The 20,993-nt window shown below is 42.0% G+C and overlaps 1 long non-coding RNA gene across 6 annotated transcripts in view; it reads left to right on the top strand.

Moving 5' to 3' along the window:
• Positions 1-20,993, top strand: part of LOC149124462 (uncharacterized) — a 242,384-nt gene that overhangs the window by 37,958 nt on the left and 183,433 nt on the right. Inside the window, exon 3 of one of the 6 annotated variants that reach the window (XR_016214472.1) lies at positions 15,597-15,959. The exons of the other annotated variants lie outside the window; for them this stretch is intronic. This is a non-coding gene — a long non-coding RNA (uncharacterized LOC149124462). Of the gene's footprint in view, positions 1-15,596; positions 15,960-20,993 lie in introns of those variants that run through there. 6 annotated transcript variants of the gene reach the window in all.

Below are 20,993 nucleotides of genomic sequence, written 5' to 3'. Positions count from 1 at the left end.
ACTACACAGCAGTAAAAAATGAAATCCTGTCATTTGCAACAAAATGGGTGAATCTGGAAAACATCATACTTAGTGAAATAAGCCAGTCCTAAAGAGACAAAAGTCGTAATTGATGGCCACATTGTTGTAGTGTGCGTATCATTTAGGAATTGATTTTTGCTTGGTGCATCAAGATGTCTTCAGGCTCAGTATGTGTTCAGTGCATACATCAAAGGAGAGTACCCAACCAACCATTTTATTATTCACTTTCAGATGACAGATTCAACAGTATATTGCAAAATAACCTTTTGTTAGATTATTTTGAATGGTTGTAGGCTAACATAAACATTCTGCACACGTTGAAGGTAAGCGAGACTAAACTGTGTTGTTTGCTCACTTAGGGTTGGGGCATTAAATGTGTTTTTCACTTGTGATCTCTTAATCTACTATAGGTTTATGAGCATCAACTACATTGTAAGTTGATATTATCTGTGTTTTGTTTTTATTCAGTTTTATTTGCTTTTAATTTTCTTTATTATTTTATTCGTTATGTTTTCTTGAGATTTAACTTACTGTTACTTTCCTGAGTTAATATTGTATAAATGAGGTTCAGTCTTTCTATTATGTTATTATATGTATTTACAGGTATAAATAACATCATAAACAGCTTTACAAATATCCCACCAGTCTTAACATGCTTTCTTTCTATTATTATTCAGTTTAAATATAGTAACTGCCACTTTCTAATTTATATTGAGAAAGCTCTTTCAACTCATTTTGAAATCATTATTTTTTCATGTGGTTGGAATTTCATAGTTGTCTTTTGGATACTGATTTCCAGTATCATCCCACTGTGTTCAGAAAACTTGTCCTGAATGGCTTACTTATTTGATTTAAGGTTTATTGGTACCTACTTTCTGGGTTGGTGTAGTTTAAGTTTTCATACATGTGTTTCAGGTTCAGGAAAATCATGTATACTCTTTCATGCCTGAGTACAGTTTCCTGTATATGTTAGTTGGTTGATATTCATATGCATAATGTCTTTTCTTCTGTTGATTTGTCTAAAAATCATTGCAATCTTTGTCTTCTATTTTGCATATGGGCTACTGTAATTCTTCTTTATGTTGATGTTTTTGGTTCTAATTATCAATATGAAAAGCTCCTAGTTACTTCCAGTATTACTTTGGCCTTAAAGTCTAATTTGATTGATTTTAACACATCTATTCTGACTGTATTTATAATAATATTGATATTATTTGTGTATTAAGATTGAACTCCTCTAAGTGGAATAGTTTCAGCTCTTCATTCATCCTGTCTGTCTTGTTTCTCTCCTTTTCTGCAATATTCATCTGGTTCAATTGGTGCAAATAAGTTAAGTGGTTTCAAGCCTGTTATTTTACTCTGTTTGTGTTTGCTTTTCTTCTCTGTCTTCATTTCTTGTGTTTCCTCTATATTTCCTAAACTTATGTTAAAAGAAAAATTATTTCTCTGGTAGTTAAAAATATTTAAAGTTTGTACTTTATTGATTATCTCAGATATTAAAATACATATTTTTGTTTAATAGAGTATAAAATAAAATGATACCCTGTCCACTTTTCATATGATTGTTGTATATTGGACTCTTGGACTTTATGTAATTTGTTTTGTTGTTAACATTATTTTTGCCTTGCACTTTAATTCCTTATATTGTTTAATTAACATAAAATGGTATTTATTACAGTAAGTATTCATTTAGATTGAGCTACATACTTAACTTTTTCAGTAATGTTCATTTCTCCCTTTATTTCTGTGCTTCTCTCTGGCATCATTTTAATTCTGTTTGAAGTATTTATTTTAGTATTTGTTAGCAAATACTCAGTTTTTATTTGGCTGGGAAATCTTTGTTTTGCCTTCATATTTGAGAGGGTATTTTATCATCTGTCAAAATGGAATTGAAATTTGCCAATCGTTTTCTTTCGGAAAATAACTACCCATTTTTGCTCTATTCTGGCTGTTACCACCACTTGGAGCAGTCAGTGTCAGTCTTGATGCTGTGTCTTTAAACGTGACGCCCGCTCTTCTCTGGCTGCTTTTACAACTTTCTGTTCCTAGGAGGCTAATTATGCCGCACAGAGCAAACCTGGCACCACAGCCCGACTCCGTGAAGCACTGCTGGAGCGTGACCAGGCCTGTTCATCTGCCTCTTCCCCCTGGAAGCTAACGCCAGGCTGAGTACCTGTGACGCAGACAGGATGGCCCTCAAGGTTGGAATGTTCTCTTGTCTGGTTCTTTATGGAAAACCTTTATCCTCCCTTCATCTCTAATTTCCAGCAGTAGCATTATCATATGAATAAAGCTTGTTTTGTTTTAAATTTTCCATTTAATTATTCTCCATAAGTTCCATTTTTCTCCTGAGGCTCTCTGTCATTTTTCTGTTTTACTGAACCTGTTAATTGCAGTCATTTTAAAGTCAGTATCTTCACTTTCTAAAGATTTATCTCTGATGTCTGTTATTTCCCCTTATTTTCTGGTTCTGTGGCCCTGTCTCAGGAATCCCAAGATGCTCTGAATGAATGCCAGGTTCTGCACGTGACAAGGTGTCCTTGTTGAAGCTCTGAGCATTCTATTCCGTCTTCTTTCTTTTCGTTTTCTGAGGCACTTACAGTGCGAGAGCACCTCATCTGGTGTGAGACGGAGTTGGCTTGGTGTGGAGTTTCAGGGTGTGCGATAGCTGGTTCTTGGACACAGTGTCATAGGGAGAATTCCTTTTGGATTCCTAATTGGAAATCCAGCTCCTCCTCATCCTCCTTTCATGGTTCCCCTGAACTTGCCCTTCTGTTCCCCAGCCCCGTGGGATTTCAGGAAGCTCTGCTCAGCGTCCCAGCCCACTCCTGCGTCCCTGACCCATAGCTGTTCACTAAGGAACTGACGAATGCCTTGAGCTGTGAATGGGCCAGGTCCTGACTCTGTGCCTTGTTCTGGTTGTGTTTTGTCTTCATGGCGGCCCTGGGAAAGCTTCATGGTGTTGAAATCTCCTTGTTGAAAACTTCCATTGGAAGTTGTGTGTGTGTGTGTGGGTAGCTGCGCTGCGTGTGACAGTTTTGGCTCCCATTGGTGGTGCCTATGGTTTATGCTGTCCGTCATTAGTCCTCTTCAGTTAGGACTGGAGCAGGCTAAGTCTTTTCTTGGAAACAGGCGTGGATGGTCTGCTGCTCCCTCTTCATCACTTCTTGAAAAGAGTTTGTATTTGTAAACTGTTCATGTCTTTGGGACATTGTTCCCACCAGCTCTTCATAAATTACCTGTGATACCATCATTCTTCCTCCCAAGCTTCACCGTATATTGGAGGTTTGTTCTTGCTTCAATGTTTGTGGAACCCGTGTTACTCTGACAAAGGCTTTCTCAAATTGATGTTGTATCCTTCTTAGTGGCTCAACAAGATCCTATTCAGACATTTTATAACGAGTTTACTTTGGTGCAAAGACAATCGAAATCCGTGAATCTTTTTATTATTATATACTTACTGAAAACTTGATGAGTGTTGGCTATCTAAAAGTCTATCCTCTTCATTGACAAACTCACAATTGTTGTAAGCATGGAAGTTATGTTATTACAATATTTCTTGTCAATAGTTCATTTCTTCTTAAAAATCTCTGAGTATATTTCCTGGGAGTTTTAAAGACTTTATAAAATTTTCCACTAAATTCTGATAGATGGATGCAAGATCATCAGGGAAAAGCTGGATTATGATTCATAAGAAACTGAATCGATGTGCCTGTGAATATTGGTGACAATCAGTGCTGGTTGGCTCTGACCCCACTGCGGTCTGTGTGGAGGCTTCTCTTCAGGACAGGGTGAGCTGCACGCCCACTTGCTTCGCGCCTGAGTCATCCTGTACATTCATATTTTAAAGTACTTATGTTTCTTTTTGTCACTTAAGTGTGTTTTTTCTTAAAAATACATTCTACTTTTTATAACACTCTTAAAAATGGAAAGAATGAAATGGGGATTTAAAATGATAGTCTGGACACAATGAGTAGCTAGGATTAGACTGTAATAAATGGCATGCATCACTTGGAAGCAGTTCATACTCCTTTTTGGGTCTCTGAGGTAGTTCTGTGTGCACTGTTCTAATGTAACAGTTCAGTTGGCATTCCATTTGCGATGAGGGACAGGTGCTTGGCCTGGAGGTTTAGATGCTCGTGTCCTGTATATCGCAGTACTGGATTTGTGTGACTGCTCTGGCCCCTACTCCAGTTTCCCGTTGATGCGGATCCTAGGAGGCAGTGGTGTGGTTCAAGCAATTGGGTCCCTGACACCTCCCTGGGAGGGCAGGATTGAGTTCCCAGCTCCTGGCTTTGACCTGGTTCAGTCCCTGCCTCTGTAGGCATTTGAGGATTGGACCAGTGAGTGACATTTCTCTCTCTCTCTCTCGGTCAGTCTCTCAATAAGTGATATTAAAAAAAAAAAGTGGGACATGAATATAAGTTTCAGAAACAATTCTACTAGCATACACCCATCTGCTTTTTTCTGAGCTTGTGGAATGAGCCTCACACCTAGTTATTCCATTGACTAAAACACCCTTTCCTTTCATGTATCTCCCAGACAATGAAGAATAGGAGGAAAATTTTCAGATGCTGATATAACTTCCCCAAACAAAGTGTTTGCTTTCATTTTGACAGGTCTCATTATGACCAGAATACAGTCGGGATGAAGTTGTTTTTTTTCCTACAATAATGTAATATGACAAAGAAAAGCTATTTGTAAAATACATTTGACACTTGATTTTTCAGTGAGTATTTGAAGTATTTTAATGTCATCGTGCCAGGAAAATGTTGTTAGAAGAAAAGCAGATGGGTAGCCAATGGAGAAGAAGCCTCAAAGGGCTGTGGGAAAGTAGAGCTTATTTAGGAATAACAGGTTCGTGTTAGAGGCTCCCCCAGGGGCGAGCACTGAGGGAGCACGTGCTTTATTTGGAAGGTGATCCAGGGAGCAGGGATGAGGAGGCAGGAAAGTGAGATGAGAAAGACTGGGTGCCTCTTAACATTGCTGAGATGTTTACCCCTGGGGGAACCCCACCTCAGTCCATCTGAGATGAAGGGAAGAGCTATGTGAGTCTACGTGCTCCTCGAAGGAGTGACAAGACCACATCAAGCATGTAATAATCCCATTAAGGGGGTGTCTGTGCGACAGAATGAGGAGGGAGGACCAGATGTCACACAGCCTGAGGAAATGACATCAGGGCTGTTGGGAACGCCTGGAACCAGAATCTTCTGTCAAAGAATTCCCGATTTCCGGGAACTGACATTGGACGGGAGCAGCCTGTAGAAAGTGTGACTGCCATAAACATATAGACAGGTTTCCAAGCACAGCATCGGGGGCCTCACTCAGTGCCTCCCAGAATTGAAGGTCTCGAGGTATAATCCAATGGCCACCACAGGAAACTGGGAAGATGTCCTTCGTGATTGTCCATTCTGATGGATCCTCAGGCATTTATCTCCTCACTCACCTTTGTTATTTAAGGTTGTTCCCAGGGTGTTAATCTCCCTCATTCATTGCTTGAGCAAGGGGTGTGTGAGTTCTTGAAAATCTAGGGACAAACCTGAGGAAGGAGAACTGGACTACAAGGCAGGAGTCCAGCCAACATTTCCAGGCATCGTGTGATACACATGCAGCTGGAGTCACTGGTGAGCACAGGGATGGGGATATGGAGCTCTCCAAAGCATTTGCTAAGTAGGTTTTGGTAGAGTTATGAGCAGATTGAAGAAACAACCAAACATAGACTTTAGAATTGTTTATGTAGCTGCAGATAAAGGAAAAGAGGCAGAGTAGGGTCGGGAAAGGCATAGTCAGGGCCGGCGCTCTCACGCGATGGGTTAAAGCCCTGGCCTGCAGCACTGGCATCCCATATGGGTGCCGCTTTGAGTCCCACCTGTTCCACTTCCCATCCTGCTTCCTGCTAATGTGCCTGGGAAAGCAGCAGAGGATGGAGGATGGTTCAAGTCCATGGACCCCTGCATCTGTATGGGAGACCGGGAAGAAGCTCCAGGCGCCAGGCTTCGGATTGGCTCAGCTCCAGCTCTTGTGGCTATTTGGGGAATGAACCAGTAGATGGAAGACCTCTCTCTGTTTTTACCTTTCTCTGTAGCTCTGTCTTTCAAATAAATAAATCTTAAAAAAAAAAAAAAAGGTATAGTCACTATCCAGATGACAAGTCTTGTTATTCCGTGACTGTATACTTGGACCAGAGTTGAATCCCAGTTTCTGGAAAAGTTCCATAAACTTTCAAAGGGTGCCTTTCCTCATCTGTGAGGTAAGGATGCAATATGACCTACCTGATCAATTTACTTGCCATAGACAGATGACTTAATTTTCCAGCCCTCCTTTTTCTCCCACTCAAGTCAGGATGTGAGCATTGCTCAAGGGTTGGATGAGTCAGTCATGTGTGAGACGCAGACACCAGCTCTGCAGCTTTGTCTTTCTAACTGAGTCACAGTTGGAGATTGGGGGGGGGGGGGAGGACAGAGATTTCCTGAGTTGGAATGCTCCATGCTTCCTCGCTTGTTGCTGCGGCAGACGTTGACTTGAAGGGGGATGTCCACTGGAAAGGGCTTTTGTGAGAGCTGTTGGTTTGCTCATAGATCAGACAGATTTAGCACAACTCTTGGTTGCAGTTTGCCTTTTCCTTCTTTTTCCCTTATTATTAAAAAGCCAGTTTGAACACATGGCTCTTAACCAGCCTTCTCTCTGGGTAAGCAGAAAAATGGGGTGCAGAATATGCAGAAACCCTGGATCCCGGTTAGATTGTGCTGGATTTGGCACTCACAAGCATCTTGCCATGTGAGAAAATAAACCTATGTTTGGTTCAAACCACCAAAGTTGGGTTTTTTGCATCTAGTTGAACATGATCTTGATCCAGGCAGGTGACATGTGACCTCCATCAGTAAATGTTAGCTGCTGTTATCTGTGTCGATGTTGCTTTCAATACAGATAAGGATGGCTCTCATTCAGGAGGGTTGGGAGAAAGGAACAGCTGTAAGTGATGCATAAATAAGGGTCCCACACACCTAGCGTTTGCAGGGAAGAGTCCAAGACTTCCACAGAAGAGGCGTGAAGAATTGGTAATGATAGTAGTGGTGTCACAATACCGTACTCTATGCTGGGCAAGTGCTCAGCACTTGGCTAGCAATATTGGACAGAGGTGCCATTAGCTGACGTCAGAGGTTATAGTTTACAGAGATGAGAAAATGACCCTCTCATTCAAGCACTGCTATGATTCCAGTAGAACAACCATATCCTCAGGACAGAGGAAATGTGCATCTGTTACCCGGAAGACTAATTGGGGTGTTGGATATTTGGGTTGGACACGGTGACGACAGAACTCAGTGGGATGGACAGGCACTACAGTAGGAAGGCTGGGGGACGGACTAGGAGAGGACCCAACAGAGAAACTGGGTGGCCGATGTGTCCACTTCTTGGCTTTCAGCAGCAACAATGGTCTGTGTGCTCTAGGACTATGGGTAGATGTCCCCACAGCCAAGACTCCTGTTGTCTTATTCTTGGCATTGATTATCATAGGTGGGCAAGGAGCTATGGTTTCTACTGAAAAATCAATGTGAGAGATAAATCTCACCAATTTCATAGAGTGAGTCAAACTACATTCTCAGTTAAATATGTTGATTGCCCAAGTATGTCTATATATTTTTTTTCTGGGCTTTCTTAAAATATCCTAAGCGTCCAGTTCCCAAATTTTAAGAGATCATGGGAATTTGCATTGATAGCCAGGAACTAGAATGTGTTTGTAGATTGTGATATATGGTAATTATTATGTATTATGTATAAATATTATTATATGTAAGCCTATTTGTGTAATGACTTATGTATTAGTCTAACACTGTAACTTGAAAAGAGGTCTCAGTTAATGAGGAACATACTAATTGGAATTTCTTTAATTTAGTGCTGTTTTATCTTTGGCCTTTTGCATAATTGTGATTGTAATGTGACATACCTCATTCAAGACTAAATTGTTTGCTGGGTGAGCATCTGCATCTATTAATTTTTATTAAAAAAAGTTGAGTATTTCATTAAGTATTATTCTCTGGGATCTTCTGATTTAATTAAAACCATAGGGCATTAGATTTTTCCAGTACTTGAGCTTCCCCAAATCATCACAAAGGCAGGAATTCAATGTCATGTTCACAAAGCGGCTTTCTCCACCTTCTCATTGGCCGGCTGTGGACTGCAGGCTGAGGGAGCTCATCGGAAGTGTGAGATTGGATTGGAAGTGTAAGTAGAAGGGACTCATTTTCACTCTGCCTGAGTCTTTGGATAAAATGATTCACACCCCTCCCGGCCCCTGTGGGTTTTACTCGCAGCGCCTTTTAAAAATAGAATTACCAAATCTCAGCACTGGAAACAATTTCAGGGGTCACAGCAGAAGCCAGTCCACCTCCTGAGTGATCTCTCTCTCTGCTCCTGCAGCGTAGAAACCTCTGCAGGGGATTCGTTCACGGCCTCACAGGTGGTCTGTTCCACTTCAATTTAATGCTTGGAAACTTCTTGTTTAGGGCTGGGATCTGCCTGTATAAATTACCGGTAGCAAGATCAGAGCAACAGGTGATGCCGGCCTTTGTTGGGCACTGTATTTAGTTTCAGCTGACAATATTACTTTCATCACAAAAGTTTTTTGAAACAGAAAACTAGATACAGGGTGAGTATCCCTTATTCAAAACTCTGGGGTCTCAAGAGTCTTATGTTTTCTGCAGTGCAGAATATTCAAATATAATAATGACATATTCTGGAAATGGCTGCCAAAGTCCTTATACATATAGGCCAAAGGCGCTTCTGTTTCAGTGTCCTCGGGTTTCGAGGGTGACCGGTTGCATGAGTTCAGGTGTGGAATTTTCCATTTATAGCACCGTGTGGCTGCTCAGAAGGTTTTTGAGGCTGGGGCATTTTACGTTTCAGATGTTTGGATCAGGGATGCTGGACCTGAACTGAGAACAGGAGACCAGGGGAGCAGGCTGTTGCGGAGACTTGCACAAACAGGTCCTCTCCCAGAGCTGCAGGGCTGGCAGCAGGAGGGGCCTTGGAGCGGGGTGCCCAGGAGCACTGGGCCAGAGGCTTGAGCCCCTGCCCCAAAAAAGGAAAACAAAGCAAAGCAGCAGGTGCTCACCCTCTGTCTGGCTGAGTTTACCTTTCTTTGTTTCTTCTGTCCCACACACCTCTGCCACCCACCGTCTCCAGGTCGGTTCTGCGCAGTGGCTGTGCCGTTGCTGTCACTGTCACAGGTTTTCATGCCCCGTGAGTGTGTGTGGGTGAGTCTTGCTGTGTTACCGTGGTAGGTGGCAGAACTGAATAGAAGAACAGCTGACAGTGAATTGGAGAACTCGTGTGTTTTATACCTTCTGGATTTTGGCTCTCTGAAACAAAGCTTTGGAACAGGCTTTGCCAGGGAGGACAGGCATTTGGGAAAGATGCAGATGGAGGTGGTGTTTCGTTCTTGCTGCCATTCGCTTGCAGAATTCCTTTGACTCCAGATCCATTAGGAGTGCGTTTTATAACACCTTCTTTGGTAAGTGGTGTTACGCCAGTTTTAATTACAAGTGAGTAAAGGATCAGCAAGATTAAGTGGATTCTCAGAGATTACACATCCAGTGGCAATATGGGGAATTAAACTATGAACTCATTTTCTCTCACAACTGCTCCACTTCTGCCAGGGAAGGAAGAAAATAACCTATTTTATACATTGAAAAAAATGAAGATGTCCAGCTTTCGTAGGGGTCAGCAGTGTACCTGACATATCTGACCCTGGGGGAGGTGGTTTTAACCATCCCCTTTCATTTCTGTGAGTCATTTGCTCTAATAGGCTTAATCACAACATTAAAAAATTAATGATCACCGAAGAAACACAGTGAAAATGCTTTGTGATTGAATTATACTGATGCTGATAAAAAAGTACTAAAGGTACCAGAGCTAAGAAAAAGGTTGGATGGTCAATACCTTTTTATTTCATTGATATATTTTTTAATTTTAATTTTATTTGTTTGAAAGAGTAACACAGAGAAGGTGAGACAGAGAGAGAAAGAGGTCTTCCGTCTACTGGTTCGATCCCCAAATGCCTGCAAAGAGTCAGGGCTGGGCCAGGCAGAAACCGGGATCCTGGACCTACATCTGGGTCTCCCAGGGGGGCGGCAGCGGCCCAAGCACATGAGCCATCATCGGCTGCTTTCCCGGGGTGCACATTAGCAGAGAGGTGGATCGGAAGCAGAGAAACCAGGACTTGAACCAGGCCGTCTGATATGGAATGCAGGCCTCCTGGAAGCTGGATCAGAGTGGATTAGCTGGGGCTGGAATGGGGGCTGTGACACAGGATGCTGGAGATGTCAGCGGTGGACTCAAGTGCTGTGACAACAGTTACCCAGTGTCTGTGTTTTAGAAGGAGAAACCTTAAGTTACTGGAGGGAAGGCCGTGGAAGCCAGCCCTGTTGTTCTTGTCTTCAGGCAATAAAGAATCAAGCCTGAGACAGTGCAGTGATAAGGCTTTATTGGGGACAGGGCATCCCACAGGATGGAAGGGACAGAGAGTGCCCAGTTGCTCAGACTGGGGGAGAGACAGGTTACATGGTTGAATGGAAAGAACACACCTGGGCAGGCCAGGCGGGCAGCTCAGCAGAGAGGCAGAGAGCTGAGTGCGGTCTGTTTGGACTCCCTGGGTTTTTAAGGGAGTCTGTTTACCCATCCCCCCTTTCTTCAGGACAAAGGATGAAGAATCCTGGTAGAAGGGTTTGTTGGATGAAAATTAGCACATTGCTCCCCAGATTTGCTGGCCCCTGGGCAGAGTAGAGGGGCTTCCCTGAGAAATCTGAAAAGCTTTTATAGCCCCTTGTTATCAGGTAGCCCATTTAGTCCTGAGGACAGAGAATTCTCCTGCGAACTTGCCTTGGGGGAAGGGCTGGGACCACTTGGGAGGTCATCAGGGTCTGGGCAGGACTTTGAAGTGCAATGCTGGGCTTCTGGAGCTTCCGCAGTAGGTGCTGGTCTTCAGGCCTTTCTCGTACACACATAGGCTCACTTTCCGACTTCCTACCTAACACTTATACTTCAAATTGGGCTCTTGCAATTGTGAATAAAAAAACTTCATTTTTCGGGGATTTCTGTAAATTGGTTACTTTCTTCAAAACTGATCTGTGCTGATTCCTGTTGACTTGGTAGTACTGTGCAGACAAGTTCATGAATCTGTCGTCATTCGTGGTGATCAAAGTCACCATTTTTTAAGATAGTTTTTTTTTTTCCAATTTATTTATTTATTTATTTGAAAGTCAGAGTTAAACAGAGAAAGAGAGAGAGGGAGCGGGAGAGAGAGAGAAAGAGATCTTCCATTTGCTGTTTCACTCCCTGTCGCTCCCCCATTCGCAGAGGAACGACACAGGACCCTGCGCTGTTCTTTTGTCTGCTCGGCCCTTCCCGGGTTGGCTGCTGGCCCTTCCACCTCCGTGGAAGGGCGGCTCCCCCTGCCACTTTCCCCGCTTCCGCGGAGGAGCGGCACACCGCTGGCCGGCTCTCTTGGGGGCTGCTCAGGTGTTCCTTCAGATGTTCCCAGTGCACGTTGTCTCTCTCCTCCTTTATGGTCCTCTTCCACCAATCCCAACTCTGCTGCCCACACGCCGAGCACGCTGCTCTCCTCCAATCAGGAGCAGGATCAGCTCCTGCAGCTTATCAGTCAAATTGGTGAGAGGCAGCTGTGTAGAAGTTTACTCCTCCCCAGCACCATATTGTGGGAGAGCAGATGCATAGAATAAGTCTTAATTCCAGTAACTTAGTCTAGTCTCAGTTGCTCCCCACAACTCCCCAGTTGGCAGCTCCAACATTGGCTGGAGCTGTGGCAATCTGGAGCCAGGAGCCAAGAACTTCCTCCAGATCTCCCTTGCAGGTGGATGGGCCCAAGGACCTGGGTCATCTTCTGCTGCCATCGCAGAGAGCTGGATAGGAAGTGGAGCAGCTGAGACTCAAACCGGTGCTCCTATGGGATGCCAGCACTGCAGACGGTGGCTTTACTCCCTACATCATAGCGCCTTCCTTCCCCCATAGTTTTTATTTTCAAAAGCATTTTAGGGGCCGGTGCTGTGGCACAGCAGGTGAGGCTGCCGCCTGCAGTGCCGGCATCCCATATGGGCACTGGTTCTAGTCCTGGATGCTCCACTTCCGATCCAGCTCTCTGCTATGTCCTGGGAAAGCAGTAGAAGATGGCCAGGTCCTTGGGCCCCTGCACCCACATGGGAGACGCAGAGGAAGCTCCTGGCTCCTGGCTTTGGACTAGCATATTTCCAGCCACTGTGGTTATCTTGGGACTGAAACCAGTGGGATGGAAGACTTAGCTCTCTCTCTCTCTCTGTGTCTGCCTCTCTGTAGCTCTGCCTTTCAAATACATAAATAAATCTTCAAAAACAAAGCATTTTAGCATTTTTTTTCATATAAAACAGAGGCATACCACAGGAGCAAGTCATCAACATAATGATACATTTATAAGAGTTCAATAAAAATCCTATTTTATCATAAATTCTAGATTTTAAATAAAACAAAACTTCAAATGGCTGCGTAGAATTAAAGAATAAAAAGACTCTCTTCCCTATTCTTTGGAAACCCTGAGCTCTCGTGGTTCATTTGATACTGCTTGAATGCACCAGTGTGTGGTTCCACAGTTGTTTTTTTTTTTTTTTTTTTTTTTTAAGATTTATTTATTTATTTGAAAGGCAGAGTTACAGAGAGGTAGAGAGAGAGATAGAAACAAAGAAGAGAGACAGAGACAGAGAGAGACAGAGACAGAGAGAGAGGGAGAGAAAGGTCATCCATATACTGGTTCACTCCCCAAATGGCCACAACAGCCCGAGCTGCGCCTATCTGAAGCCAGGAGCCTGGAGTTTCTTTTGGGTCTCCCATGCAGGTGCAGGGGCCCAAGGCCTTGGGCCATCCTCTGCTGCTTTCCCAGGCCACAGCAGAGAGCTGGATCATTAGTGGAGCAGCTGGGAAGAGAACCGGTGCCCATATGGGACGCCAGCACTGCAGGGGGCGGCTTTACCAGCTATACCACAGCGCTGGCCCCTCCTCCGGTCTCATGCACTGAACCTGTGCCCATGGCAGCCGATGCTGTTCCAGGGCCTTGAGAAGTTTTTTCTCCCATCAGTGTGTGTTGCTGAGTCATCATGTGCGTCGGGCTAATACTGTGGCTGTGCTGTCCCCTTATTTCTTAAAGACAATTTGTGCCCTCAAACACTGCATTTCCCGGCCTCTGATCTTGTTGATGGGGTCATGCCACTCAGCTTTGTCCAATGAATAGAAGGGAAAGTATGAGGGATTGTCACAAAATTTGCAAGGAAATGAACAAGATAAGTAAATTGTGGTGTGCACACATTTTAAAATCCATGCGTAGTTTTCTCCTAATACACATTTTTTATTAGCTTCTTTGAAGAACTTTCATATTCATGGAGTTCAAAATGTTTTTGTACCAAAAATCTTTAACTTTTTTTAAATTTATTTTTGGTTTATTTGAGAGCAGACAGAGAGAGACACAGAGACAGAGATCTCCCATCTGCTTACTCACTCCCAGGGCTCACAGCTGCCGAAGGCACACCAGGTTCAAGCTGGGAGCCAGGAGCTCCATCTCCCACATGGGGTGGCAGGGGCTCTGTGACCAGAATCATCACCACTGCCTCGCAGCTTCGGCAAATCAAACCCACACCATGAATCTGAACTTAGAAATGAACTTCCGGTACGATTTACAAATATGCGTTGCCCAAATTGACGTCGCGGCTCCTTGCCTAGAGCTGGCAGAGGGCTCAAGGATTTTGCAGAGGGCTGTGCATGGGAATGAGGCCAGTCAGGCCCTATTAGGGAGCAGAGCGTGCAGAGGCCTCGCACTGGTGAGCTCACGGGGAGTGCCGCCCTGAGCTCTGCCTGCTGGTGTCTCCCTTGCCTCACCCTATCCCCGCGCCTGCTCCAGGCACACAGACTGGTCTCAGCACAGACAGTCGGAGAGCCCTGGATTCTTGTATCTCTACCCTGATTTCCATATGCAGCAAACGGAAATAGCAAATGTTTGGGATGGAAACAAATGACTTGAAAGCCTCGCGTTTCTTCCTTCTGTGTGTGTATTACCAAGAAGGTAGGCTTGGTCAGAACATGTTTGATTTCTTCCACACAAGGCTTGTTTTTGCTTCATTTAAAGTAAATAAATACACAGTGAAATGTTCAACTCTGGAGCACAGGGCTTGAGAGTTTTTGCCCATCTGTGCTGCTGGTGAACACCAACCAGTTCAAGGTAGAAAATGTTTCCATCTGTGGACCAGCTCTGCCTGCCCTGGCACTTCCCAGGATGGGCTCGAGGTGTGTGTGTGCTGAAATCTTCCGCAAGAGTGGGACCGTGTTTCATGCCATGATACATGGTGTTGTTCCGAACCCCCTTTGCTGTATGATAGTTCTGGTTTATAGAAAAGCTGATCACTGTACCGCGATCTTATATCCAGTGACTTTGCTGTATTAGTAATTCCTGTGTTCTTTTTGGTTTTTGTGTGCACAAAATCCTGTCAAATACAAAGATTTTAAATTATTTTGAAAGATTTATGTGTTTGAAAGGCAAAGTTACAGAGAGAGAGAGAGGGAGAGGGGGAGAGAGAGAGAGAGAGAGAGAGCGCTTCCGTATGCTGGTTCACTCCCCAAGTGCACAAGCTGAATCTGTGAGCCCAGCATTCATTGTGAGTCTCCCACGAACTTGGTCCATCTTGTGCTGCGTTCCCAGGCACATGAGCAGGGAGCTGGACCGGACATGGAACAGCAGGGACCCAAGCCAGCAGTCACATGACATGTGGGCATTGCAGGCAATAGCTTAACACATGGTACTGCGATGCCAGACCTTCAATTCTTCTTTAATTTTAATTTTTTTTTTTAATTTCCTCACTGCATTACCTAAGAGCTCCTGTATGGGGTTGAATAGATACGGTGTGCTTGGGTGCACGTGCCTCATTCCCGGCATTCACAGGCAAGCTGTATTTACTATTACATAAATAGTATACAAACATACTATTACATAATAGCTTTTGTAGATATCTGTTTGCTGTTTCAAGAACTTTCCTTTTATTTCTAGCTTGCTGAGGATTCCCTAATAAAGCTAATGTGTTAAATTATTCATTTATTTTAAAAATGACAACAATTTTAAGGATCACAACATAAAATTAAATGCAATTTGATATTACTGTTTGATGAATTGTTGACAAATACGTGCACTCTTGAAACCATCCTTGTAACCAAGACAGCAAGTCTTTCTGTCATTCTTACAGACTTTGTGTTGCCCCTGGGTGATCCATCATTGTCCCCAGGTGATGGCTGCTCTTTTTTCTGTCAATAGAAGTTAGTTGTTATTTTATAGAATTTTATATAAGCAGGTTCTTGAAGTGTACTTTTTGATTTTTGACTTTTTTCCCTGTAATTTTGAAATATATCCATGTAGTTCACGTGTATAAAAATCTAATTGTTGATATTGATGAATGACTTTTTTTATAGATATACCACAATTTGTCTAGGACTTTATCTCTTTATGGGAATTTATGGGGCTTTATTTGTTTTTTTTTTCTTTTATTTGACAGGTAGAGTTATAGACAGTGAGAGAGAGAGAAAGGTCTTCCTTCCATTGGTTCACTCCCCAAATAGCCACCTCGGCCAGCGCAGCGCAGATCTGAAGCCAGGAGCCAGATGCTTCTTCCTGGTCTCTCCAGGTGCAGGGCCCAAGCACCTGGACCATCCTCCACTGCCCTCCCGGGCCACAGCAGGGAGCTGGACTGGAAGAGGAGCAACCGGGGCTAGAACCCGGCGCCCATATGGGATGCCAGTGCCGCAGGCGGAGGATTAACCAAGTGAGCCACGACGCCGGCCCCGTGGGCCTTTATTTCCAATGTTTAGTAGCTCTGATGAATAAAGACACTATGAATATTTATGTACAAGCTCGGGACATTCTGTAGTATTGCTCTTGGGTGAATACTTAGGAGTGGAGCAGCTTCTCTGTGCTAGACACACACACACACAGATGCACACACATGTGCATGCATACTTGCACAAACACAAAAAAGGTATTTCAACAGGTTAATAAAAATGGGCATCATCTTTAATTACATTTTTCCAGTAACTTTTTGAAGTATCATATATATTTCTATATGTATATTTTTCCTTTTTAGAAAATGCTACCCTTTTTCAAAGTGTTCCGTTTTGTATTGCCACCCACCGTGTGTGTGAGTGCCGGTTATTCCACCTGCTCTGCTGTCCTTCATGTGGTCAACACTGTCATTTCAGGTCGGCCCCTGGATGTGCGCTGGCCTCTCGGTGGCAGTGCCGTGCGTTTCCCTGAGGACCGAACGGTCGAGACTCTGCTTGGCTGCCTGCTGTCACTGATCATTCTCTTTGGTCCCTGTGTCTCTGTCCCTAGGCTGGTGGAGTATCTCTCCACATCTGTCACCCCGGCCTTTTTTTTGTTGTCTTTTTTGTCAATTGTGTGTTTGTTTTTCATATTTTGGGTTTAATCCTTTTTTTGATATACATGTGTTATATGTGTGTGACTATATATATATATATATATATATAATAAACATGTGACTATTTTGTGTCCTAATCTCTAATTTGTCTTTTAGTTTCCTAATTGCTGTGTTTTCAGGAGCAAAATGTAAAATTTTGGTGCAGTTCAGTTGCTTGATTTTTTGCTTGTTTCTTAATTTTTTTTGGTTATGAGTAAGAAAATTTTGCAAAGTTTAAAGCTGTTGAAATTTACTTCAATGCTCTATTTAGAAATTTCACAGTTTTAGGTTTTACATTTAGCTAAGTGATCCATTTTGAGTGAATTCTTCCATAGTGAGAATCAAGATTTATGTTCATTTTTTTTGGTATGTCTGGCCACATGATCCAGCACAATGTGTTAAGAAATTTTCTTTTCTCTATGAGTTGCTTTGGCACATTTGTCAAAAACCAGTTGTTTTATAGACATGTATATTTGTTCTAGGCTTTCTATTTATTTTCCATTAATCTTCTTTCCGCTACTACTAAATTTTCTGTTACTTTAGCTTTAAAATAAATCTGCAATCACATGAAGTTATCCATTTTTATTTTAAGTAATTGTGTTCGTGGTAAGTCCTGGGAATACTTTAACATCATCTATCCATCTCTTAAAAATGCCTGCTAGAATGTTGACTGGGATTGCATGGAAACCACAGAGTCTTCGTAGGAGTGCCTGTCTGAAAAATACTGGGGCTTCCTGTCTGTTAATTTGCTGTAGGTATTTTAGAAGCTCTCAGCAGTGTTGTCTGGTTTGCAGTAAAGCGATTTTGGATGTCTTTTGTTAGATTTATTCCTGGTTTTTTATGGTAATTGTAGCAGCTAGAAATAGAGATCATTATTTTTGGCTCTTGTTAAGATCATTTCTGTTTTCTTGCTGTCTGTGGCTCTGCTGGCTGTATTCTACCATCATATTCCGTCAGACACAGAACCATCCGTGTGTCCCGTGTCCGTGTGGACGCCTGTCTCTGCACCACTGAGCTCCCCTGATTGCCCCACAAGCTTGGTTGCTGATGGACTCAACTGAGGCTATCATTTTAGCAATCTGCTGAGTTTTCCTCATTGTTAGAGTGGAACATCGATCCCTGTTGAATCTACATCCATCATAGACAGAACTGTTCATCAGTTTGATAGCCTACGTTTCCAGACCAAAATAGGCTCTAATTCTCATCACTGTTTACTGACATCCTGAGAAGCATGTGACTTCACTTTTTATCATTTGATTCTTTTATATTATTTTGTTACTTATTTTAGTCCAGTTGCCGTGTCTTAGAGATCAAGCTTTGCTTTAATTTATTAAAATTCTCTGATTGCTGCTTTATGGGACATCACGTGTCTTTGTAGTTGACCATTTCCTTTGCACGTGACTGGAAGGTACACTCTGAAGTTATGGTCACAGCATCCTGAAACGTCAGGATAATTAGGTTAGCAGCTTTGTGTGCTTTACCAATGCTTACAACACTTGTGTTGGAAATTCTCCCTCTAGTCCTATCAATTTTTGTTTCTCTAAAAAATTTTAGTTACTATAGAGAGAACAGATTTCTTGTATCTCACAGGTAGTTCTCAGAAGACAACCATACTTCTCCCCCTTCTCACTCCCACAATCCTCCTCCTTACTTCTTTTTACATTTTCCTTAATTTTTTGCAAAGACATACCTGCAACCCACTCTGACCACAAACTCAGATCACCACTAACCATAATACTCCACAAGTAAAATGCAGGAAGACCACAGTCTCACCAGAGTATAAATAAGGGCTAAAAACAGCAATCATATCACTAGATGTCTGTTTTATTCCTATACATCTTTTTGGTACTCTAAATCAACTGCCACATATCAGAGAAAACATAGGTACATGTCTTTTTAGTAATGACTTATTTCACTAAGGATAACAGTTTCCAGCTGCATCCATTTTATTGCAAAAGATAGGATTTCATTCTTTTTTATGGCTGAGTAGATTCCATATAAACCATATATACCACATTTTCTTTAGCGAGTCATCAGTTGATGAACATCTGGGTTAATTGCACAGCTTAGCTATTGGGAATTGAACTGCAGTAACATGGGGATATAGATAACTCTTTCATATACTGATTTAATTTTTTGAATAAATTCCCAGAAATGGGGTTGCTGAGTCATATGGTTTTCAGAATTCTGAGGAGTCTCCATACTGTCTTCCATAATGGTTGTACTAGTTAACATTACCACCAAAAGTGGATTAGGGTACCCTTTCCCCCATATCTTCCCCAGAATTTGGTATTTTTCTTTTTGGATGTGATGTGTTCTAGCTGTGGTGAGATGAAACCTAATTGTGGTTTTAATTTGCATTTCCCTGATGACTAGTGATTCTGAGCATTTTTTTCACGTTTCTGTTGGTCATTTGAGTTTCAACCTTCAAAAAATGCCTGTTAATGTCCTTAGCCCATTTCTTAACTGGATTGTTCGTTTTCTTGTTTTTGAGTTTCTTGAGATTTTATGTATCCTGGATATAAATACCTTTTCTTTCTCTTTTGGACATAAACTCTTTATCAGTTGCATAGTTTAGAAACATTTTCTCCTGTTCTGTTGGTTGCTGCTTCACTTTGTTGTATGTTTACTGTGCAGAAGCTTCTTAGCCTAATGCAATCCCATTTGTCTTTTTTTAAATTTTATTGCCTGTGCTTCTGAGGTCTTTTCTAAGAAGTCTTTGCCAAAGTCACACTTGCAGAGTTTCCCCAATGTTTTACCCCAGTAATTTTATGGTATCAGGTCATAGATAATGATCCTTGATGCATTGTGAGTTGATTTTTATGTAAGGTAGGAGTCTTGTTTCCTACCTTTGCATGCAGAAATCCAATTTTCCCACCAGCATTTTTTGAAGAAATTGTCACCCCTAGGGGTTGATTTTAGCCCATTCGTCAAAGGTTAGTTGGTTATAAATGCATGGATTGATTTTGATTTCTGGGCTTTCTATTCTGTCCCATTGATAGGCACGTCTATTTTTGCACCAGTACCAGGCTATTAGGATTATAACTTCCCTGTAATATGTCTGAAATCTGGGATTGTGATGCCTCTGGGTTTGTTTTTGTTGTCTAAGACTGCTTTAGGGGTCTCTTGTGATTCCGTATGAATTTTAACATCATTTTTTCTAGATCTGAGAAGAATATCATTGGTATTTGGTTTGGGATTGCACTGAGTTTGTAAACGGCTTTGCGTCATATAATTCTTAGAATCCATGAACTTGGAAGATTGCTCCATTTTTTGGTGTCTTCTATTTCTTTCTTTAATGTTTTGTAATTTTCGTTGCAGAGATCATTTACATCCTTGGCTGAATTCCAAGGTACTTAGTTTCTTTGAGAGCTAGCTTTGTTTGTATCTACAAAGACTGTTGATCCTTGTATGTTGATTTTATATACTGCAACCTTAGCATACTCTCTTACGAGTTCCAATGGTCTCTCAGGGGAGTCTTTTGATTTGCCTATATTTAGGATCATAAACAGGGATAATTTGACTTCCTCCTTTCCAACTTGTATCCCTTTGATTTCTTTCTCTTGTCTAATAGCTCTGGCTAACGCTTCCAGAATTATATTGAATAGCAGTGGTGAGAGTGGGATATTTGTCTGGTTCTGAAATTAGTGGTAATAATTCCAGCTGCTCCTCATTTATAATGATGCTTGCTATAGGTTTGTCATATAATGCCTTTATTGTGTTGAGGAATGTTCCTTCTACACCCATATACTTAAGGTTTATATCATGAAAGAATGTTGTATTTTATTAATGCTTTCTCTGCATCAATTGAGATAATCATGATTCTTACTCTTCAGTGTGTTAATGTGATGTGTCACATTTGTTGATTTGCTTATGCTGAACCGTCCATGCATACCAGGATAAATCCCATTTGGTCTGGATGAATGATCTTTCTGAGGCATTGTTGGATCCGAGTAGCTAGTATTTTGTTGATTATTTCCACATCTATGTTCATACAGAATATTGGTCAGTAATTCTTTGTTGCATCTTTTGCTGTTGTTACATCTTTTTTGGAATTAAGGGGATGCTGGTATCGTAGAAGGAGCTCAGAAGGACTCCCTCCCTTTCAGTTGTTTTGAATAGCCTGAGAAGAATTGGAATAAAATCTCAAAGTTTGGTTGAATTCTGCAGTGAAGTGATCTAGGCCTGGGCTTTTATTTTTTGGGAAAGTCTTTATGGCTGATTTAATCTATGTCTTGGTTACTGGTTTATTTGTGATTTCTTTGTCTTCATGATTCAATTTTGATAAATTATATGTGTCCGGAAATCTATCCATTTCTTCAACATTTTACAATTTCTTGGCATATAGCTGTTTGTAGTAATTCCCGATGATTCTTTTTATTTCTGTACTGCAACATCTCTTTTTATATCTCTGATTTTATTAATTTGTATCTTCTCCCTCTTTTTTGTTTTTTGGTTATTTGGACCAAACTTGTATCA

This window comes from Oryctolagus cuniculus, chromosome 10 (assembly GCF_051225735.1).
Source record: "Oryctolagus cuniculus isolate XC-2025 breed Fujian yellow rabbit chromosome 10, ASM5122573v1, whole genome shotgun sequence".
Classification (NCBI taxonomy): Eukaryota; Metazoa; Chordata; class Mammalia; order Lagomorpha; family Leporidae; genus Oryctolagus; species Oryctolagus cuniculus.
This window is presented reverse-complemented; position numbering and strand designations above follow the sequence as displayed.